The 22,966-nt window shown below is 34.5% G+C and overlaps 1 protein-coding gene across 2 annotated transcripts in view; it reads right to left on the reverse strand.

Annotated features, from left to right (window-relative positions):
• AIG1 (androgen induced 1) overlaps positions 1–22,966 on the reverse strand; it is a 338,507-nt gene that overhangs the window by 246,885 nt on the left and 68,656 nt on the right. The window lies entirely within an intron of this gene.

A 22,966-nucleotide genomic window follows, 5' to 3' on the forward strand; every position in this document is an offset into this window, starting at 1 on the left:
AAACGTGTAAAGTAAGTGGGTTAGACCAGAAAGTCCTTAGGTTCTCTAATAGCTTGAAAATTATGTATGTACTTATAAGATGATACAGTGGATAAAGCACTAGACCTGTAGTAAGGAAGACTAGTTCAAATTCAGCCTTAGACACTTACTAGCGGTATGACTATGGGCAAGTCACATCAGTCCTGCCCCTTCCTTGTGGATAAAAGGAGATCCATCTCCAGTAGGCAGATGACCTTGCACAGCCTTCCCTCACTTAAATCCATTTCAGTTGCATGTCAGGGACTCTCTGATGTCATGGCCCTCCTCTTCCAGAACAAAGGATAAACAACAACAATAACAACAAAAGGAGGATAATATTAGTGCTCAACCCCAGGGTTGTTGTGAGGATAACATGAGCTAACAATTGTGAAACACTTTGCAAACAAGTACTACATAAATAATAAAAAACATTAAACCAATGGACTGGTACGACAATATAATGCTACCCCCAAAAGAAAATACTCTTTGAATGTGAAGTCAGATAAAAAATTAGAAGGATAGGGGAAAAAAAAAAAAGTTAAGACAAAAAATTTTCAATTAGTGCTGTATTTGAGATGTTAAACAAGACAAAGAATATTCCTCATTTTAGGGAATGTTCTAGCAAAACTGGTGGTTGTAAATTTCTATAAAATGAATTTCAGATACTGTTTTGTAAAAAACAATTAACTAGATAAATCTGAAAAAAAATTTTTTTTCCTGGGGAATTTGATACAATGGTTTATAGGCTATTGTGGCACACTAACACTGAGTGTGTTTGTTTTTAAATACAACTTAAATAGCATTGTGGGGGCTCTAAAATCTTGCTCTTCTCTGTATGTCCTACCTTCCATTTTTACAATAATATCCCCAATTACCACACCTATTTCGCTTAAATCTTTGCTTTTTTATGTGTTCCGGTTTTTATATTTACTAGGTCTTCTATAGATGAATTGCAATAATATATTTCGCCAGCAGGTGCTATCAACAGAATATATATTCATGTTAAAGATTCCTAAAGTTCCAGTTTTAAAATTTATATAAAACTAATGAGTCTTATAAGTCTGTAAGTTTAAATTAATTTTATTTTTAATAGAGTACAGGGAATGAACCTATGATTATATTAGTAAATGGAATTCCTAGATAAAGAAATTCTATTAATATAAGTTGGTAGCTTCTCTGTCTAGCTTATAGTTTTGAAATGGGGCCTAGATCACTAGAAGCTATGTGACTTTCCTAGAATCATGCAGCCAGTAGATGTTAGGGGGAAGAAATCTATAATATCAGTAACTATATTTTTAAAATATTCCAAATAATCAATAATAAGAGAAATAAAAAATTAAACAATTCTGATTTTCCATTTCATACACATTAGATTGACAAATATGATAAAACAAGGAAAAAAACCTTTTTGGAGACGTTATGGGGAAATCAAGTATATTTAGGAATACTTCACTGGAGGTAAAATTAATAATTGTTCCAAACTATTATGGAAAGCAATTTAGGATGACATCTTCTAAATCACTAGGTTGAAGTCAATCTAACCTAACAATTCCACTACTATGTCTTTACACCTAAAGATATGAAAGAAAGTGGGAAGAAACCTACTTTTGTGTACCACAAAAGAGACAGTCACATTTTTTATAGCAAAGGATGAAAAAAAAGTGGGTACCCATTAATGAAGAGATAAACAAAATGTAGTATAAGAATATAATTGGATATTATTTTGACCCAAGAAATAATTATCTAAACCTGTGAAAACTTGTGTGATGATAGAAAGTGAACATAAAAGAACCATGGCAGCAGGGAATATAAAGCTGTCCCTTTAATCAAGACCTCAGTTCAAAAACTTATTAGCTGTGTAACTTTAGGGAAGTCACTTAACAACTAACTGCCTCAGTTTTTTCATCTGTAGAATAGGGATCACCACAGCACCAAATGTAATTCACTTCTCATATCTAATTGGGCTATAAAATTATTCGACCTATGCAATATTTCTTTAATCTATTCCTTTCTATTTCCTTTTCTCTCATTGACAACATTTCTTCTTTGCCAATGGGTTTATATCTTAACATCTTTCCCCCTCTCTCCTTGATCAAAACTGTTCTTTACACTTGTCAGAATAATCCACATCATGCATAGATCATGCAACGGGGACCAAAAAATCTTCAGTTTTTCCTCAACACTTTCCATAAAAAAAGCTTCAGTTTCTTTGCCAAATCTTCATGGTCTTTCACAATCAGTTACCACCCTGACTTTTTTCAACCTTCACCTCGTATTTCTCTCTACCACATACTCTATATTCCAAGCATATTGGACTATAGTCTGCTGCCACACACTATGCCTTCTGATCTCTAATCTTTTATTTATGCTGCTTCCTATTCGCATAATATTCTTCACTTTCCTCTATACTAATTGAATTATTCTAAAGGCCAACACATCTACCTGTTTCAAAAAAAAACTTCTCTTATATCCCAGTTGGTAATGATCTTTTCCCTCAAGTTCCACATATAATACTCTACTTTGAGCCTCTCTAATGTGCTCATTACACAATGTTTTCAAGTATAAGCTGTCTGTTATATCCAGCTATCACAACATTAGTTTCATTAGATTACAGATTTAGAACTGAAAGAATCCTTAAAAGTGATTTAGCCGAACCTTGCCATTTTAGAGATCAGAAAACTGAACCCCAGAAAGGTAAGGATAATAAAGTGCAAAACAAGGATACAAACCCAGATCTTCTGATAGCAAATCCAATTCAGGGGTTCTCAAACTACAGCGGGCCACATACGGCCCACTGAGGATGTTTATGCAGCCCACCAGGTTATGGCAAATGGGCTGAGGAGCGGAAACAGGCTGAGTTTTTGTTTTTACTCTAGTCTGGCCCTCCAACAGTCTGAGGGACAGTGAACTGGCCCCCTTTTTAAAAAGTTTGAAGACCACTGCTATTCTACAGTAACATGTTGCCTCCAGGCATTTTCTCATCTAAACTTTACATTTATCATAGTTTCTAGTTCTTTATGAACACAGTGGATAGTAAGTGTTCAATGATTTGAATTTATTTTTTCCAGATGAGTAATTTATACCTGGATTTAGTCTGAACATGTCAAGATAGACAGCAGCATTTCTATCTGTATTTCAACAACCAGATTTTTTTGAAGGGATGATAAAAAGGTGTGTGCTAAGTAAAATGGATGGAACTGTGTGATATCTTCATCTTTTTAGCTAAAACTGTTTCTACTTTTTAGCTAAAACCATTAAACTTATTTTAAAGGTTGAGTTCTAAGTAACAGAGTTAGAAAGAATATCTATGAGCTGTAGAGCATCTAGACAAGGATGGCTATTATAGGAAAGGATGTTGAATCCATACCATATGAAGATCAATTGAAAGGACCAGAGTTGTCAAGCTCATTAAAGAGGAGACAAAATGGCTGTGTTTACAAGAATATGAAGAATGATCATGAAGACTGTTTTATTTTATCCCAGATAACAAAACCAGATGAGTGGATGCTTTTGAGAGGCTAGTTGAGAAATGTCAGAAATTAGTGCTGTCTGAAAGTGCAATGGCATTCTTCTTTGATGGCTGCTAAAATCCTTTCTAATTCTCAAATTCTGTGATTCTTTCCCAGCAATGGATAGATCTAAAGAAAACCCAACACCTCCAGATTTGAAGGTGGCATTTCCCCCATCCCAGTTTCTTTTTGTTCAATTGAGGAAAAAAAATCAATTATTCTTAAGAACACTAAGAGTTCATGTGGAATGGGGAAGAGAGTAGATATGAAGAAAGATATATGTTGGCATTAATCTGAAATCTAAGAACCATGGTACCAAAAGAAAATGTAATTCAACCTACTAACATTTTCCCAATAGTTAATCCTCCCTCTCCTTTCTCACTGATAGCAATGATAATACTTCATGTGGATAGAAAATTCATAGTTGTAAAACACTTTACCTAAATTATCTCATTTGATCATAAAACTTCTGTGAAATAGAGAATACAAGTTATAGCTTCAAATGAAATTTTGTCCCCTAAAACAAAGCTTTTGTAAAGAGGGATACAGTGTATATGCAATTAGAGGATATGGGGAATATAGCACTGGGCCTGGAGTCAGGAAGACCCAAGTTCAAATCCAGTCTCAATCACTTACTAGCTGTGTGACCTTAGGCAAATCAATTAACCTTTGTCTTAGTTTGTCCCATTGAAATATAAGGACAATAACACCACCTATTTCCCGAGGTCATTATGAAGATTATATGGGATAATATTTGGAAAACACTTTACACAGCAAGTTAATAGGCACTTAACAAATCTTTTCTTTTTATTCTTTTTCTTTCTCCCTTCCCTCCTTGTTCCTCTCTTCCTTTCTGCTCCTCTCTTATGCTCCTTCCCTCCTTTTTTCTTTCTTTCTCCTTTTAAAAAATGTATTCTTTCCCCTCTTCTTTACCTCTCTTCCTTCCTTCCTTTCTTCCTGTGCAATTTTATAAAGGATAGTCCAATTGTGGTTATAGAAGAACTAGGAGAGAGAGAGAGAGAGAGAGAGAGAGAGAGAGAGAGAGAGAGAGAGAGAGAGAGAGAGAGAGAGAGGGAAAGAGTTGATTGTTCTTCATACTTGAAAAAGACCAAGATGTCATCATAATGCTGAGGTCAAAGTACCATATATCAAACTGTTGCTGATCAGACAGTTTGGAAAGCTCTATCTCACATCAAGCACAAATAATCCATATGAACATTTGGCATGGATATGAATCCATTTTTTTTTGAGCTATTGCAACTGTGCTTTGCTAATGGAGCACAGTACTTTCTTTGATGCAGGCACACCATGCTGAATAGTCTAATTTCCAGTGTCTCCCATGCTTTACTATGAAAAATAAAGTTACAATAAATACTAAAGTTCTTCAGAAAGCTCTTGAGAGTGTTCTTGTATCACTTTTTCTGGCTTCCATGTGAGCACTCACCTTGTGTGGCTCCTCTGAAAAAAATTCTTTTAGGTAAATGTATTTTTGGCATTTGAATGTGACCATTCTGTCAAAGTTGTGCCCTTTGCAATAGAGTTGGAATGCTTAGCAGCTGAGTTTAAGAAAGAACCTCAGTCTCCAGCACCTTGTACTACCAAGTAATCTTCGGAATCTTCCTAAGACAAATCAGATAGAAAAAAATCAGTTTTCTAATAAGCCCTTGTAGAATCTCATAAGCATACAACAACGAAGTCAGCACAATTCTTCCGCAGACCTTCAATTTGGTAGGCAGCCTAATACCTCTTCTCTCCCACACTTTTCTTCAGTCTTCCAAATACTAAGCTATCTCTGGTAATATATGTGTCAAACTTCATCTTCTATGTGAATATCATTGGAAAGAATACTGCCAAGGTACATAAACTTATCCATGGAATTCAAAATTTCTGCATTTGCTAAACTAATAGTTCCACAAAAGTGAATGGGCAGTGCTGGCTGTTAGAGAGCCTTTGTATCCATGATATTAACTTTCAGGCCAAAATGAGTACTAGTGGCACAATCAATCCATACTCTGTTGTATCTCAACCTTAGAGGCCACCTTAAATGCACAAGCATCTGTGAACAAAAAATTATGCACCAATTATCCCTTCTCTTTAGTTTTCACCTAGCCTTTTCAAGTTAAATAATTTACTATCAGTTCAGTATTGATCTTGAGGCTGCTTACACCCTCACTGAAGCCATCTAACAACATTGCAGAAAACATCATGATAAAAGGCATGGGAGCAAATACACAGCTCTGCTTTACTCTATTAGTGACTGGAAAAATGCTAGAGCTTTATTCATTATCCAGAATCCATGCAAATACACCATCATGAAACTGGCATACAATACTTATAAACTTCTCTGAGCAACCAAATTTCACCATGATCTTTCACAAGCCTTCACAAGTGACAATATCAAAGGCATTGGTAAGATTGACAAATTTTGTGGATCTCTGCGTTGTAGAACTCTGTTGAAATCAGTACCAGGTGTTTTGCCACCCAAAAGAAGCCCGATGACTTTCAAAACCTATTTTTCAGTTGGAAGTTCTATTAGAAAGGGATTGACTTCAACCTGAGGTAAATGACTTCAGCATTGGTAGATGATGGTCTGCTGAGCACACTATGGAAGTGTTCAGTCCAGGATCCTGTTCTTATTACTAATCATTGTGGCTCTATCAGTGCTAAATAGTTGAAGTGTACCATGGGTATTTGGGAGACTTCATGGAACCAAGGAAGCACTTTGGGTTGTGACTATCAGCAAAAAACAAAAAAAAAAACAAAACAAACAAACAAACAAAAAAACCTCACCTGCCTTCTTACTGAGCTAAGAATCCTGTATATCTGTGAGCTTTGCTTGTACTTTACTTTTGATGGAGTAAATAAAGTTTTCTTGGAGATAGATGAAGTATCCTGATGGTAAACCCTATTGAGTTCTCATGTTTTATTAGAGTTTCTGAATTTCACCATCATTTTAATCAAACCAATCCTGATGTTTGCAAGTATTCTGGCCCGGATGAATAAATGTAATACTGTACACCAAATCTCTGAAAATTGCTCACTCCTTTTTAGCTTCGCTATTGCCAATTATGTGTGGGTTCAGATTTCCCTCCAAGTTAACAAAAAACTGTTCACATATAGAGAAGTACTCAAATCTGTTAATCTTGAGTCTTCTGACAGTCAACTTGCCTTAGGATCACCACTTTTTTTTGAATAGAGGTTTAGCTTGGAGAGGATAAGTCTATGATCAGTTCAGCACTCTGCTCTAGACATCAGTTTTATCACTCTCACAGTCTATCTGTTCACTTTATAATTATATAATCTATTAAATGTCAATATTTGCTGTGAGGGTACATTCACAAAGTTTTATTGTATTTAGGTAAATGGAAGACAGTGTTGGTGAGGAAGTCATGAGACACACTAGTCTTCAGTAATAATTGACCATTGATGCTACAAATGCTGATTCCATTCCTCTCAAAAACTGTCTGCCATATCTGATAGTCTGTGCCAAAAAATCTCCCAGAATCACACAAGCTTGTCCCTTTGGGCACATTAGGAATGAAGCTCTCTAAGCTTTCATAAAATTTTCCTTTGACTTCATAAGGGTTCATCATGATAGGGACATACACATATTGATGATGGTGGCTTGGCACTTTCCTACAAGTAGTAATCCCATTGCCATGAGCCTGTCATTCACTACTTTTGTGAGGCATACAAGCTTATTGGATAGATTAGATTTGATTACAACACATATGCCAGCTTCATGGCACTCCTCATCACCACTCCAGAAAAACATGTATCCAGCTTTGACTTTAGTAAGCTGGCCTTTTTTTGATAGCCTTATCTCACTCACGGATGCTATGTGGACAGAATGTCTGCTAAGTTTTCTCACAAAAAGAAAAAGAGAGAGGGAGGGAAGAGGAGAATGAAAGAGGGAGGGAAGAGAGAGAGAGACAGAGAGAGAGAGAAAGAGAGAGAGGGAGAGAGAGGGGGGAGGGAAGGAGGGAGGGAAAGAGGGAGGGAAAGAGTCAGAGAGACAGAGGCAGAGAAAGGGAGACAGGGGGTTGGAAGAGAGAGAGAGAGACAGAGAGGAAGAAGAAGAAAGGGAAGGAAAAAAGGGGAGAGAGGAGGGATAAAGACAAGAGAGAGGAGGGGAGAAGTGTATTATCATTCATAATTAATTAGTTAATTATCATTAATAAGTTCTGAATTTTGACCCTTCAAGGACCTGGGGAAAGAAAGATACAGTATAGGAGTCATAGCCATAGGAGCCTAGGGGCAGTGGCAAGATGTGGGGCTAACAGTCCCTGCAGAAAAAAAAATAAATAAAAGGAAGCTTCTTCTGTCAGTTTCCCAAGGCAACAGCTTGTCTGTCTTGTGATAATTATGGTGCTGGTAACTGCAGTAGATACTACACAATGTAGACCAAAAAAAAAGCTCAGATAAATTAGAAGATTTGCCCAAGACACACAGAAATGATAGGACTTGTATTCAAGGCCAACTTCTCTCATCTCAAGCTCAAGGTTTTCTTTGCATTGCACTCCTTGCTCAATACATTCAATTCCAAGCTTTGATTAAGTTTTATGCTTACAGATACAGAGATGAGTATGTTGCTTCCCATGTCTTTGTGAGATCTATAACCACTTGAAACCTTGGAATTGACTCCTGTCGAAGATTATATTAATTCCAATATTTCAAGAATTCATGGGACCCTCCATCTTTTAAATCCTCTACATTTCATGGTACTATATTCTCAAATTTCTGTGGCCAAAACACCCACCTCATTAGCTATTTCTTTATCTATTTATTTATTCATTTGCTTGCACTCATGAAGTATTTATTAGCCTAATTTCTCAAAATGGGACTCTCAGAACATAATTAGACAGTTCTTGGTTACATAAGACATACATATATGTGCTTGGTCCATCACCACATCTATGCATGACATCTTTCTGGCTTGGCAAGATTTGTCATGGCTTGCAGGCTGCTGGCACAGCCCTGGAAAAGACAAGGCCATCTCTATTCCATTATAAAACATTGGATTTACTAGATTTTACTTTACTAGAGGACTAAATCTTTTTTTAAGTCAGCCTCCTTACTGCCAAGAGACTTTTTGAAAGATTTTTTTCCCCCTTCATAACTGTGGTTGGAAGAGTAACTTGTATACTATATTATATATATTCTCTGGGTAGAAAATGGCTGTCAAATAAGATTTCGTACAGAAAACCTCTAGAGGCCAATGCGGAGGCTCCCAAATCTTAGGGTGAGAGACAGGACAACAGACTATTTTGTCTGATTAAATGATTTGCCTGGAAAGTTTTCCCTTGATAGAAGAGGATAAATTGACCACAAACTAGTTTCACAAATTATTTCATTGGGTAACTTTGCTCTGTTTATTATGACACTGCTGACTCCACCTAATGGACAGGTCTCAGTTTCTTGGCAAAAACAAACAAAAAACCCCCACTGTTTTACATTATATAAAACAATAGTTTTTGAATTTACGTCATACCTTCCTAAAAGCACAAAGATCATAAACTGAGGTAATATTTCCCAAAATGTGGCCAAAAAGCTCAAGGTACTCTGTATAGAATGAAAAAAGTTCAATGAGAAAATATCAATGTTAGGAAAATTTTCTTTTGTAAAATATTAAATATGAAATTATACAGATATCAAAAATACTTATTATGGTGGTAATTTTCCAGTATGAAAATGGGTTTAATTCTATGTCCTGTTCCAACATTTTTCATTCTCTTTATCTCAAAGATATTACATACTCTCAAACCCTGGATCAAAATTCACACTATATCTATCAATATATTTCAGACCTCCCCAAAGGTTCTATGGTTAAATGAGTTTGGGAAATACTGAACTCAATATCCAACCAAATGTTGGGTAAGTTTAGTAATTACTTGACAAATCCTCCTTATGATAAGACTTTGCTTTCACATATCAAGATCACATTTATCATATTAATGTGTAATGGTTCAATTCTGTACTCAGTTAATGAAATGAGGAGAAAGGGTAGAGGAAAAGGATGAGATTTTATATATATATATATATATATATATATATACACACATATATTTTTTTATTCCCCCCCCCCCCCCCTGCACAAAGCTAAGCTTGCTAAAATTTGGAGTCAGCAAGAAATTCTGAAGATTTGTACCAACTCATCAGGCCTTCAGCTGTGAGGAAAATTTCTCAGCAAAGGAATAAGCAAGAAGTTTTGATCCCTAGGATTTTAGCTGGGGAAAAAAAAAAATCAAAACCTGATGGCTATGGATTCATAGAGGGGTAAGGATAAAGCATTCATTTATGGTTGTAGGCTTTGCTTAAAACTCCATATTTATTTTATATGCATATTTTACATTTTAAAGGTTCCTAAATGAAAGTCTTAAGTCAGATCATGCTTTATTTGAGCAGCTGGATATATACATACAATATGTAATATGTTAATGAAATAAAGTAAAGTTAGGATTGATTTCTCAGAGTCTCCCAAGAATATTTCTCTTGCCCTTGGGTTATTATTATTCAGTTTTTTGTGTAGGGGTAAAAGAGAATAATCAGAAAGCATAAGAAATCTGTATTTTATGAACTACAAATGATCTTTAATTTGTTAAACTTTACCTTATCCTCTCTGGAACTGACAAGTGATTTGGAACTATATGTACCATACAAAAGTCACTAAGTGGGCATAGTCTTTGACCAAGTGATACCTCTGCTAAGCTTACTCATCAAAAATACCAAATAAAGAAGAAAAGGACTCATTTGTACATTTTATTTTTACATTTAGATCACTTCTTTTTCAGTAGAAAAGAACTGGAAATTAAGGGGATATGGATGGGGAATAGATGAACAAATTATGGCATGTAAACATAATTGAATGTTTATTGCACTGCAAGAAATGAAGAGAGAGATGATTTCTCATGAACCTAAGAAGATTTATATGAGCAGAACAAATAAAATAGAACAAGAACAACTTAAACAACATCAACTACATTAAGAAAAATAATTTTGAAACAGACTTAGGAATTCTGATCAATGACCATTTGTGATTCCTGGGGACCACTGATCAAACATATTATTCACCTTCTTTCAGGGAGATAATGAACTCAAGATGCAGAATAAGGTACAGTTTTGTTGTTTTCAAAACACCATTCTCCAGTATAGTGTCATTTTGGACATGACTATGTGGGCTGACTGCATATTTGATACAAGAGTTTTTCTTTCAATTTTTTTTTTAAGAGCAAAGTATATCAAGGGAAAAAGAAGGTTATTGATAATTACCAATTGGTTTTTTTTTAAAGTAAGAAAAAAAAGTCATTGAAGCATTTTAAGTGCATAGAACAGAAAGAAGGTTAGTAAGAAACAGACAAGCAGGACCACTTTGAAAACAATATGTAGAATTTATTATGTACTTGAAAGTAGAGGTCAACTACATATACTGCATATAGGCAATTTTTTTTCAGTTCTACTTTATGTATAAATTCTCATCATGACTGTGGTAAAATTTGGACTTAGAGCTGCCTGACTCCAAATCCAGAGCACAGTATACTAAACTCACAGCCTCTTGGGGAGATGTGACTTAACAAGTTTTGCATGTACTGAAGACCTACCTCCTCTCTAATTATAGCTATTGAAGATCCAGGAAAGAAAGTTCTTGATACCAATGTTTTTTAAACTGTTGAATGATTCAATATTAGAAATAGTAATGATTTTATTAATGGAAGTGACATGAAAAAATACATTATCATCTGTTTTGCCACTGCATCCAAAGGAACATAGGGCTTTTCTATCTAGTTTGCAGAAGGCTTTTCTTATATGTGTTGATTTCCTCTATTTGAAAGTGAGATTTTGCAACCATTCTTCTATTTGCAGCCCTAGAGCTTACCACAATGTTAATATAAACATTATATTAATATAATATAAACATTTTCATTCATTCTAATTTCTATCAAATCTAACTTTTCAAATACATGGAAGAGACTATTATTACCTTTTTGTCTAGAGCAGGGGTTTTTAACCTGGGAGGTGGTACAATGGATAGAGTGCTAGGCTCATCTTACTGAGTTCAAATCTGATCTCACACACTCATTAGCTAAGTGATCCTGAACTAGTCACCTAACCCTGTTTCCCTCAATTACCTCATTTGTAAAATGAGCTGGAGAAGGAAATGGAAAAAGGATCCCAATATCTTTGCCAAGAAAACCTCAAATGGAGTCACAAAGAGTTGAACACAATTGAAATAACTGAGCAGTGAGAAAGACAGATTTCAAGGAGTTCTTTAACAAGAATGGAAAAAAAATACATATTTATTTCAATGTAATTCTTTTACATTTAAAAATATTATTCTGGGGAGTCCATAAACTTAACCAGATTGTCAAAGGAGTTCATAACACACAAAAAAGATGAAATATTCCTGGTCTAGAGAATGTAAACTCAGGGAAATGACATGCATAGTTGGTTTAATAGGCATAGTTATTATTCATGCATCCCTTGCAATGCTCAGAGACCTGTCAAATGTGTATCCTTGAGAATATGGTGAGAAAGCTGGAGTTGAAGGACTGAATCAATTATCTCTTTCTAAAGCTTTACTTAAGAATCCACAAATTAGCATTATGTCACTGAGCTGGTCAAATAAAAATTCTGGGAAATAAAAACTTTTTCATATAGTTGGCCTCACTATTTCTTGAGAGAGAAATACAAATTAGTATCAACAAAACTTTAGTAGACAAATAGCAAAATCATTTTTATGTTGAGAATTAAAAAATCGATCTAAGATGAAGGTTCTATATCTATTTTTTACCCAATCTCTCAGTTTTTGTTTCTACTACATTTTTTTCTTTTTGTCTTTTGAATTGTATGGACATTAGTTTCTGGCTTTTGCTAAATATGGAAAGACATCATATTTAATAATTTATAATAACAATCCAATGATTCTATAAGCACTTTTTCATAGTGCTTTGAAGTAGTGAAATTTAAAATGATTCCACTCATTTATAGACCAAATATACTAAGTCAGGATTATTTCCTATACTTAAGAAATCAGTTTAGAAGGCAATGAAAATGATCTAATAGGCTTCCAGTTGAAAAATAGCAAAAAAAGAAGACTGCCTTGCAGGTGAGAATGTGACTGTGAAATCAAGACAAGAACAAAAGATGGTGAATATATATCTTGAATCAATCACAAGTTTTCAGTGGTGAAAAAAACTCATGTGGTTCTTTTTTTTCCTTTACAAACAGGAGGGAAAAGCATCTGCTTCCTCTTTTGATCATAACACTATTAAATTCCATCTTTTTTCTTTATATTTACAGACTATTTATTCACAGATTTAAAATATGCATTAATTAGTTTGTCTGTTTTCCATTTGAAATCAAATTATTATTTTATTTACTCATTTAAATACAGCAATGAAAATCTGTAGATTTTTTTTCTAATTAGGAAGCTAGATTTGAATTTTATTTTCACATTCTATAGATTTTGAATATCAGATTCTAAATCAGGGGCTCTGAACCTGGGTGTCAGGGAGTGACCCATGGAAAGATTTCAGGAGACCAATGAACTTGGACAAGAAAAAAAAAAATTACATCTTTATTTTCATTGACTTCTAAATGAAATTTCAAATATCTTCAGATTATTGTTTCTAAATAATCTGATTAGAAACAATATTCTGAAAATGAGTCTATAAACTTCACCAGATTTCTAAAGGGACTTATGATAAAAGAAAGGTTAAAAACTACTGCTCTAACCCCATGTATATGCCAAAAAAATGCCCTTAGGCAATTTCAAACTAGATAATGTGTCAAAGTTTTGAAGTTGAAAGCAGCCACATTTACTTAAAGCCATATTTGAAAAAAGGAATCCCTACTATTATGACATCTCCTGTAGAAATCCAATTTCTTACTGAAGACCTCAAAAGAAGTAGCATGTACTATCCCCTGGGCAGATCATTCCAATTTTAGACAGCTCTAATTATTGAGAAGTTTTTCTAGATGTCATGCCTAAATTTGACTCTTTGCAACATCTACCCATTCTTTACTCTTACTTTGGTCCAAATAGAATAAACCCAATCCCTCCAAACATGACAACTCTTCAAATATTTGAACATAAGAGAAATCTTGTCTTCCCTGATCATCTATTCTATTCTTTTTTATTTAAAAAAAAACAAAACACATTTAAACAACATCCTGAATTCTTCCAACCAATCCTTACATTACATGAACTTGAGGTACTTCATCATTTTAGCTGCTATCTTCAAGACATTCTTCAAATTGTCAATGTTCATAAACTGTAGTGCCTAGAACTGAATACAACAATCTCAATTTAGTCTGACTATTGCTTCCTTATTCCTGGAAGCATGCCTCTCTTAATTCAACCTATAATCACATAAATTTGGGGGACTCCCACACCAGAGATGATTCTCACTAAGCTGGTAGTATAGTCTACTCACCCTTCCCCTCCCCAATATTTTTTCAGATAAAGTGCTTATTAACTCATCTTGAATTTGTTAAGCTGATTTTTCTTTTTTGAACGCTTTAAAGATTTTACATTTATCCAGCCTGGATTTTATTTTATTAGTCTGTCCAATATGTTAGTCCATTGAAATCTTTTTGCATACTGACTCAGTCACCAGGTATGTTAACTATTCTATCTATGCCTTTCTCCAAGTCATTAATAAAAACATTTTGTCAGTGGCTAAAGGATCAAACTCCAAACCCCTAAGTACTTCACTGAACTTCATCTAATGTAAAGCGCTAGAACTGAGCAAATTCACTTGGATAATGGAGCACTTGAGACTAATTGGACAGTTCTCTATTAACTTGTTTGAAGGTTGACCCTCCACAGCTGTTCTGTGCTGACTTGATTGGTGGGACAAAGAGGGGAAGTGATGTGTGTGGGAGGAGGAGGAGGAGGAAGAGGAAATTGAGACCCTCACACTCTGTCTCTAGTGGAGTTTGAGGGATAAAGGTGTGTGTGAGATTGCTAGACATAATCCTCTGACCTTGACCCTAAAAGATCAAGAATAAAGACATTTAGTGATCCTGACTCTGGCTGATTTCTGGGAAGACAGAGTTCCAGCAATCTAAGATTACATTGAATTTTGAATCCAACCATTCAAGTTCTAAAACTAACTGATTATATTAGTGCTGAGTCCATTTCTCTCCATTTTTTCTATAAGAATAGTATGAAATACTTTATCCAATGCTCTATTTAAAAAAAACTAGTTAACTACTTATAGTATTTCTTCTTCCTATAGTTTAGTAAACCTGAAAAAAAAATAAATTTACTCTGACATGAGTTATTCCTAATAAAGTTAAATTTGCTCTTTAGAATCACTACTTCCTTTGCCATCTCTATAATAATAACAGTAAAACATAATTAGCATTTATATAGAAATTTATAAACTTTGCCTAATTTTATTCTCACAACAACCTTGGGAAGGAGGAGCTATTAATATCCCCATTTTATAAAGGAGGAAATTAAGACAATCAGTGATTAAGTAACATGCCCAGGTTCAAGAAGCTAGTATTGTCTTCATTTTACAGACTGAGGAAACACACCCCAAGAAGCTAAATAATGTAATACAGGGAGTAAGTAGCAAAGCCAGGATTTGAACTGAAGGTTGCTCCAAAATGAATGATCTTCATACTAACAAAATCTATTTGTGGCATTTTAAAAAATAAGGCAATTGAAGTTAAGTGACTTGCCCAGAGTCACACAGGTAGCAAATGGTGTGTGTAAGGCTGAATTTGAACTCAGGACCTCCTGACTCCAGGGCTGGTACTCTGTCCACTGCACCATCTAGCTGCTTGTAAATTTTTTGTAAATGCTTATTGTTTACCTAACATATAGTTTGTTTCAATATCCTGGGATAATATTTCTATATAGCATTAAGTAAAACAGGCACATTAACCCATATTAAGTTTAAAATAAAAAGAATTTAATGAATTCTTCCCTTGACTGATACATGAATATCCAAGAGATTTTATGAAAATTCAATTTTCACAATTGTTTTAATGGTATTTTATTTTTCCAAATAGATGCTGTTATGGGCCAGAACTCTGAACTTGAAACAAGGATTCTTACAAGGTGCTAATTCAGTGGAATTGATGAGACAATGGTTATCTAGTTTAGCATGGTGATTAATAGTTCTCTGAGTTCAATATAATTGATTTAATCTTATAACAAATAATAGTTTCCTAGTGATATAATGATTGGTTTATATTTGAATTTAAACCCAGATAGAAATGTACATATGACTCAGGGTAAATAACTTAACCTCTGCCTGTTTCAATAAGTTCTGGAATATTATTCTTTTCTTGTCAAATTCTTTGAAATTAGGACTGACTTATGGTTCAAATGAGTTAAGAGTATGCCTTCACTATTCAGAGCTATTCTCTCCATAAGATAGAGGCATTCAGACTTGTGTTTATGAACAGTGCATATGTTTGTGTGTAAATATGTACATATATTCTTAGTTCTTTATATTTGAAAGGTTCTTTAGGTCAAGAGAAGACATGCTATTTCTATGAGAGGAGTATAATCACTTTTATCTTGCTATCACCAATTATAAATGTATTTTATCTTTTTGTGTATGTTTTGGGAATGCCCATGTCTATAGCTTTAATAGCTACAAAAATATCACCTGGCAACATAATTACCAGTAAACTCATAGAATACAAAGAAATGTCAGGTTTGCTTTTGCTTCTAACAAAGTTCAGTGCTTCTAGGCATGTAAGATCACAGTAATATTTTTAAATACTTTTTAAAAAGGCAACAGGGTCTAGAAACAAATATCAAATGCCAAAGTACGCATTCCAGGGGTTATCCCTAAAAATTAAGTTCAAAGGCATTGTAGCCATAGTGGTTCTTGTTGTCAGCACCATTATTGAAGACCAGCTTTTTATGTAGAAGCAACAACACAAATCAAAATGATAAATACTATGTCCATTCAAGCAATAAACATGCATCTTCAAGGTTAAGCTGAAAACACAATTCCACTTATCTGTAATTTGAATCTTTTTTTAAAATGTCCTTAGGATAAAGAGTTCTGTGAAGCAGACTCCAGGTCAACTAGTCAAATAATCATAATTAGTGATTCCTGTCTACATAAAGAGATTACTGTAAACTCTCAATTAACCTCATTACTTCTAGAAGCTTTAGTGTAGATAATGCAAATCCTGGATTATCTAGCCAGGGCTTTCCAGGAGGAGAGGGGGCAAGAGAAATCCTGAGAAGCAAAAACTAAGATTGTTGTCTCGTCTAAGATAAAAGGAATAAATCATGTATTTAAGCCTGCCCATACAATAAAGTAAATAATTATTCCTAGGAATGTCTGAATAGAAAAAAACAAAAACAAAAAATCAAAACTTGAGACAAAGGGAAAAAAGTAGAAGGTACCAAATGAAGCTCACTGGGAGACATCATCAGAAGCCTGCATATATTCCTTTATATGAATGATACTTCAATTAGAATTATTAGAATTAGAAGATTTGATTTACTAACATCTAATAGATGGATAAAAAGTATCTAGAATTTTGTCCATCAGGATATGGATTCTTTATCTGAGGAAAGATTTCAAGGAATCTACAAATTTAGAGGAACAATAAATAAATAAATAAATCTTCACTTTGATTAACTTCTACTTAGAGAAAAAGGAAATAGAGAGGGAGAAGTATTTATCAAGTGCTTACTATAATCCTTTTTTCTAGAAGGCAATTTAGAGGCCTTCTAATCTAACCCCTCATTTTATATATAACTTGCCCAATGTTCCATAACCAGTAAGGGACAGAGCCAGTACCAAACTCAGGTTCCAAATCCTAAGCTCTTTCCATACTATCTATATCTATATATAAACATGTGTGCATACATATATTGAAATAAAAATGCATGTTCTAATTAGCAGCATTACAATCCTGAACTCCATTCAAATGAAATTTCACCATTTTATGATTATCTTTTATTTTGACAGGGTTTGTAATTTGCATTAGAAAAAAATACTAAAAGGTCATTATGGTTTTGCTATTGTCCTGAAATATATGGTTTTATACTATAAAAGCCATTATAAAATGGCTTTTATTTATTATAGGCTAAAATTTTAGTAAATAAGCATACTAAAACATTTCCAATTTAGTCATTTTTCAGTAGTGTCTGGCCCTTGTGACATCATTTGGGGTTTTCTTGACAAAAATACTTGGAGGGGGTTTGTCATTTCCTTTTCCACTTCATTTCATAGATAAGGAATTGAGGCAAACTGGATTTAATGACTTGTCCAACATCATACATAAGCATTATAAGTAAGCATCTGAGGCAAGATTTGAACTCATGAAAATAGGTTTTCCTGATTCCAAGGCCAGTATTCTATACATATGCCACCTATCTGCCCTAAAACATCTTACTGTAAACTGAAATTATGCTTTAAGGTTTGAAAGGTTTACAAAGTACTTCATAAATATTATCTCATTTTATCTTCACAACAATACTATAGCTAAATACTATTATCTCCATTTTACAGATAAAGAAAATGAAGCAAAGAGAAATTAAGTGACTTGCCCAGAGGGAGCAAATATCTGAGTCCATATCTACATAGGGCTTCCTAATTCTAGGTCCAGCTTTCTATTCACTACACCACCTAGTTGCCGACCCATATACATAGACATTTACACACACACACACACACACACACACACACACACACACACACACACACACACACACTATTCAAAGAAAAAAGTTCACTGACCTCCATTCTTAGTTGCCAGATGCCAAGTTAAGTTACTTACTCTCACAAAGTCATTGTGTGTTAGAAGAGGAAATTCCTCTGGCTTCACTAACAGTCCTCTCTCTACCCACTAGACTACAGTGCCTCTAGTTTAGGCATATATTTACATAGATTAAACAGTCTTTGATGGATTTCCCTGGCAACCTTAACCAACATTAATGACATTTTTTCTATATGAAAATAATTTTGAATTCTAAATAATTCATAAATGAATGTTTGAGAGAGAATTCATTTGCACATTGGAAAATGAATGTCTATTCTTAAACTATATTTGTGACTATATAATATGGAAAGGCAACATACATTTAAACATACATTTTGAACTTAGAACAGGAATCTTGGCTCAGTTTCTCACATGTAATTACCTTGGTTTTTCCAGCTTAACCTTCATATTTTACCCCTCCTTCCAAAACAAGATTGCTTAATCAGGTAAATTAAACCACTTACCATTTTATATTTGTGCCATTTTTATATATTCCATGATTAGTTTTCAAAGAAGTTGACTGACCTTAGCCAAATTTGACATCCACCAATGGGTATCAAAACATACTTTCAGCTTTATTTCTGCATTCATTTCATCTAGAAACCAAAAAGTGTCTTATAAAAATTTCAAATGGGCAAGTCTTATGTGATTTCATCAAGGTGTAAAGTTCACAGAAACTCTAGTAATAAAAAGAATGACAACTTTTATGTCATTTGGTTCAACCATCCTTTATTTCTGTCAAAGCTCAAGTCAAATACTAATTCTTCCATGAGGTTGTTTCTGATCTACTTCTGAGCTCTCCCTACACCTCCCTCCTCCCTAAGTGAACTTTGCATATACTTATATGTATACATGTTATTCCCTCTTATAGAATGAGAGCTATTTGAGGGCAGGGATTGTTTTGTTTTTATCTTCTGAATCCACAGGGCTTTCACAGGAAAAAACAGTGCAGAAAGTAAATGTGCTCAATAACTGATTGAACAAATGTTTATTATATGCCCACTCTCTTCAAGGCATTATACTTAAAGAGGGGGGGGGATATAAAGATAAAAGTGAAAGAATATTATCTGTCTTCAAGATGCTAAAGTCCTACTGATACATTGTAGTGGAATTATGAATACATCCAGACATTCTGGAGAATGATTTGGAACTGTGCTCAAAAAGTTATCAAACTGTGCATACCCTTTGACCCAGCAGAGTTACTACTGGGCTTATATCCCAAAGAGATCTTAAAGAAGGGAAAGGGACCTGTATGTGCAAGAATGTTTGTGGCATCCCTCTTTGTAGTGGCCAGAAACTGGAAACTGAATGGATGCCCATCAATTGGAGAATGGCTGAATAAGTTGTAGTATGTGAATATTATGGAATATTATTGTTCTGTAAGAAATGACCAACAGGATGATTTCAGAAAGGCCTAGAGAGACTGATGCTGAGTGAAATGAGCAGGACCAGGAGATCATTATATACTTCAACAATACTATATGATGATCAATTCTGATGGACATGGCCTTCTTCCAACAATGACATGAATCAAATCAGCTCCAACAGAGCAATAATGAACTGAACCAACTACACCTAGTGAAAGAACTCTGGGAGATGACTATGAACCACTACATAGAATTCCCGATCCCTCAATTTTTGTCCACCTGCATTTTTGATTTCCTTCACAAGCTAATTGTACACTATTTCAAAGTCTGATTCTTTTTGTAACACAAAATAACTCTTTGGACATGTATACATATATTGTATTTAACTTATACTTTGACATATTTAATATGTATTGGTCAACCTGCCATCTGGAGGAAGGGATGAGGGGAAGGAGGGGAAAAGTTGGAGCAAAAGGTTTTGCAATTGTCAGTGCTGAAAAATTACCCATGCATGTATCTTGTAAATAAAAAGCTATAATAAAAAAGATGCTAACGTCCTACTCATTATTCTTTCTGCGTGAGTTCACAAGCAAGTTAAAACTAACTTTAAATCAACTAAGCTTACTGACTCAATTGTGATACTACAAAAAGTAAAAAAAAAAAAAAAAAGGGGGGGGGGAAGCAAGATTTCAATTCAAGCCACTCATTTTATTTTTTAATTTTTGTGAAAACATTCAAAGGAGTTGACATTAACTTGTTATGACTTTGTCACATTAATACATATTTTCAAACTAGCTTATATTTGATAACTTTTAATTTGTTTTAGTGGAGTATCTTACAAGAAAAAATGTTTTGGTTGTTCACCTTTAAAATAAAATGAGTTTGTAAATTTATTGAACATTGAATTTTTTAAATAAATTTTATTGATATCTTCTAGTTTGTATATTTGCTTTAACTTCTTACCCAAAATAACTTCTTTAGAACTGGAAGATAATGTATATTATATTATAGGAGATAAATTGATAGGATAGAGACAGTGACTAGATCTGTGATTTATTAGTACAGGGTAAAAACTCAAAAATCTTTTGTTGCAATTTATGATCTTGGAGAGATGCCTAGAGTCCTGAGAAGGTAAGTGAGTGATTTGCCACACAACCGGTTTATGCATGTATCAGACAATGGACTTAAAACCAAGATATCAGTTTTCCGTGGTGCCTCTTCTATAGTTGACAGACTAACAAACTATATAAATTAATCTTAATTTTTCCATTTGAAAATTCAAGCTTTGATTTATACTCCTGGGGTTCTTAATAGAGCTTTCCTCAGATGGCCCCCTAGCATCTATAAGATTGACCATTACCAGAAAGTAAGGTCAGAAAGGAGGGTCAGGGGATTGCTACTTAATTAGTCCAAGCAGCAGATGGACAATAGTGTGAAGTGGGATCAGTAGCATATGTACCTAACAAAGGTTGACCTCAATCCTATTTGATCCTGGGCAATTTCTAGGTATTCTTAACATTGATAAGACTTATTTCCCACTTCTTTTTCCATCTTAATAAATCTGCATATACAAATGATACGCAAGAGTTGGTTAGAACCCTTTGCCAATAATTACACATATATAACTAGTCCCAGACAAAACAGTAAAGTATAAAAAGTTTGAATTTAGCTCTTCCCCCCTGCCCCCGCCCCAATACACACACAACCTTCCTAACTCTTCTTGCTCCAAGCACCTACTTATTTATTTTCTCCATATAAAAAATGTACTCAGGTAACGTCCTGATGTCACTTATACGTTAGTATGATTTTAAACAATAGTTGCACTTTAAGTCAGAAGACCTAAGTTTGAGTTCTGGCTTTCTCATTTAACTAGCTATATGATCATGAGTCACAAGTCACTTAATCTTACCTTTGAGCAAAACAAGACCTGGCAGGCAATCAGGCAAAGGTGTTGCCAAATGCATTGCCAGATCCTTGATTTTCTGTCTCATACCTAACCATGACTAAATAGAGAGAGCACTGGACAACCAAAGGACAGCTGAAACAATTCATAATTATTTTTGGTGCCTATATTACAGCTTTATAATTAAAGACTGATCTTTGAAGTTGGGGGAGCTATTGTTGCTAACTTTTTACTGTAAAATGTTACTTTTCTGGATTTCATTATTTCAAAACAAAAAAATCACAAAGGAAGAAGCTAAGGTAGGGCATGGTAAATGTAAAGAACTGAAATATATGAATTGACAGTACAACAAGCATCTTAAATAGCTCATTTTTCTTATGACTTCCCACACTATGTTGCTTAACTTGGCAGGTGATTTCTCTGTACCAAAAGTGAAACAACTTTGAAGTCTGTCTCCATAGAATTAGTTTTAAATTTATAAATCCAAGGGAGCAAGTCTTAATTAATACCTAAAGCATTTAACTCCATATATTCACCCTTTTATTGCCATCCAGGCCACCAAATAACAATAATAATGATAACAAATATTTATATAGCACTCACTAAAGTGCTAAGCCTTGTGCTAAATGCTTCACACTTATAACTTCATTTGATCCTCACATCCCTAGGAGATAGGTGCTATACTATCCCCATTTTACAGAAGAGAAAACTAAAGCAAACTGAGATTAAGTAACCTGCCCAGTGTCTTAAAAATAATGTCTTAGGCTGGATTTGAAGAGTGCATTGAGTTCAGGACCAACATTCTATCCACTAGCTGCCCTAAATACAGGAGACAAAGAGATAAAGGTTGAGAAAGTGAGGAGTAGAGATGTGGTTGGACATTCTCACACCAACTTTCCCAGTTTCATTTGTCCTTGGCATTGTCTTCAAGATCTGGAAGCCAAGTCTAGTTCACAAGGTTCCGATATTCCCCATCTCACAGAGAATTAAATCCCTGGAGCATCTGGCTCATCAGATTTCTGCCACAATGAAGAGAACAAATGGATGAGAAAAGCAGGAACCTCTCAAATGACAGCCAGAATGCCTACTAAACTCTCACTTTTCCTCCATTTAGGAAATCAATGCCAGTATCTGGAGGCATCTGCTAGTTTATAAACTGACAGATGGGTACAAGAAGAGCCAAAGGATGGCTTTCAGGGATGGCCTTCTGGCTCTCTCAACATGTAGTCCTTGCAGACACAGGCAAAGGCCATTTGGGCTCTTCTTTTACCCATGTAATGACATGCCAGTTAGACTGAAGATAGCATACTTTTATTCACATGGTCACGCAATTATAATCTGAGGTGTGCTTGAAACACTATCTCCATATGTAGGTCTAGTTAGGCTAAAATTTACAATATGGCTGGACAAAGCCATTTAAA

Source organism: Sminthopsis crassicaudata, chromosome 4 (assembly GCF_048593235.1).
Source record: "Sminthopsis crassicaudata isolate SCR6 chromosome 4, ASM4859323v1, whole genome shotgun sequence".
Lineage (NCBI taxonomy): Eukaryota > Metazoa > Chordata > Mammalia > Dasyuromorphia > Dasyuridae > Sminthopsis > Sminthopsis crassicaudata.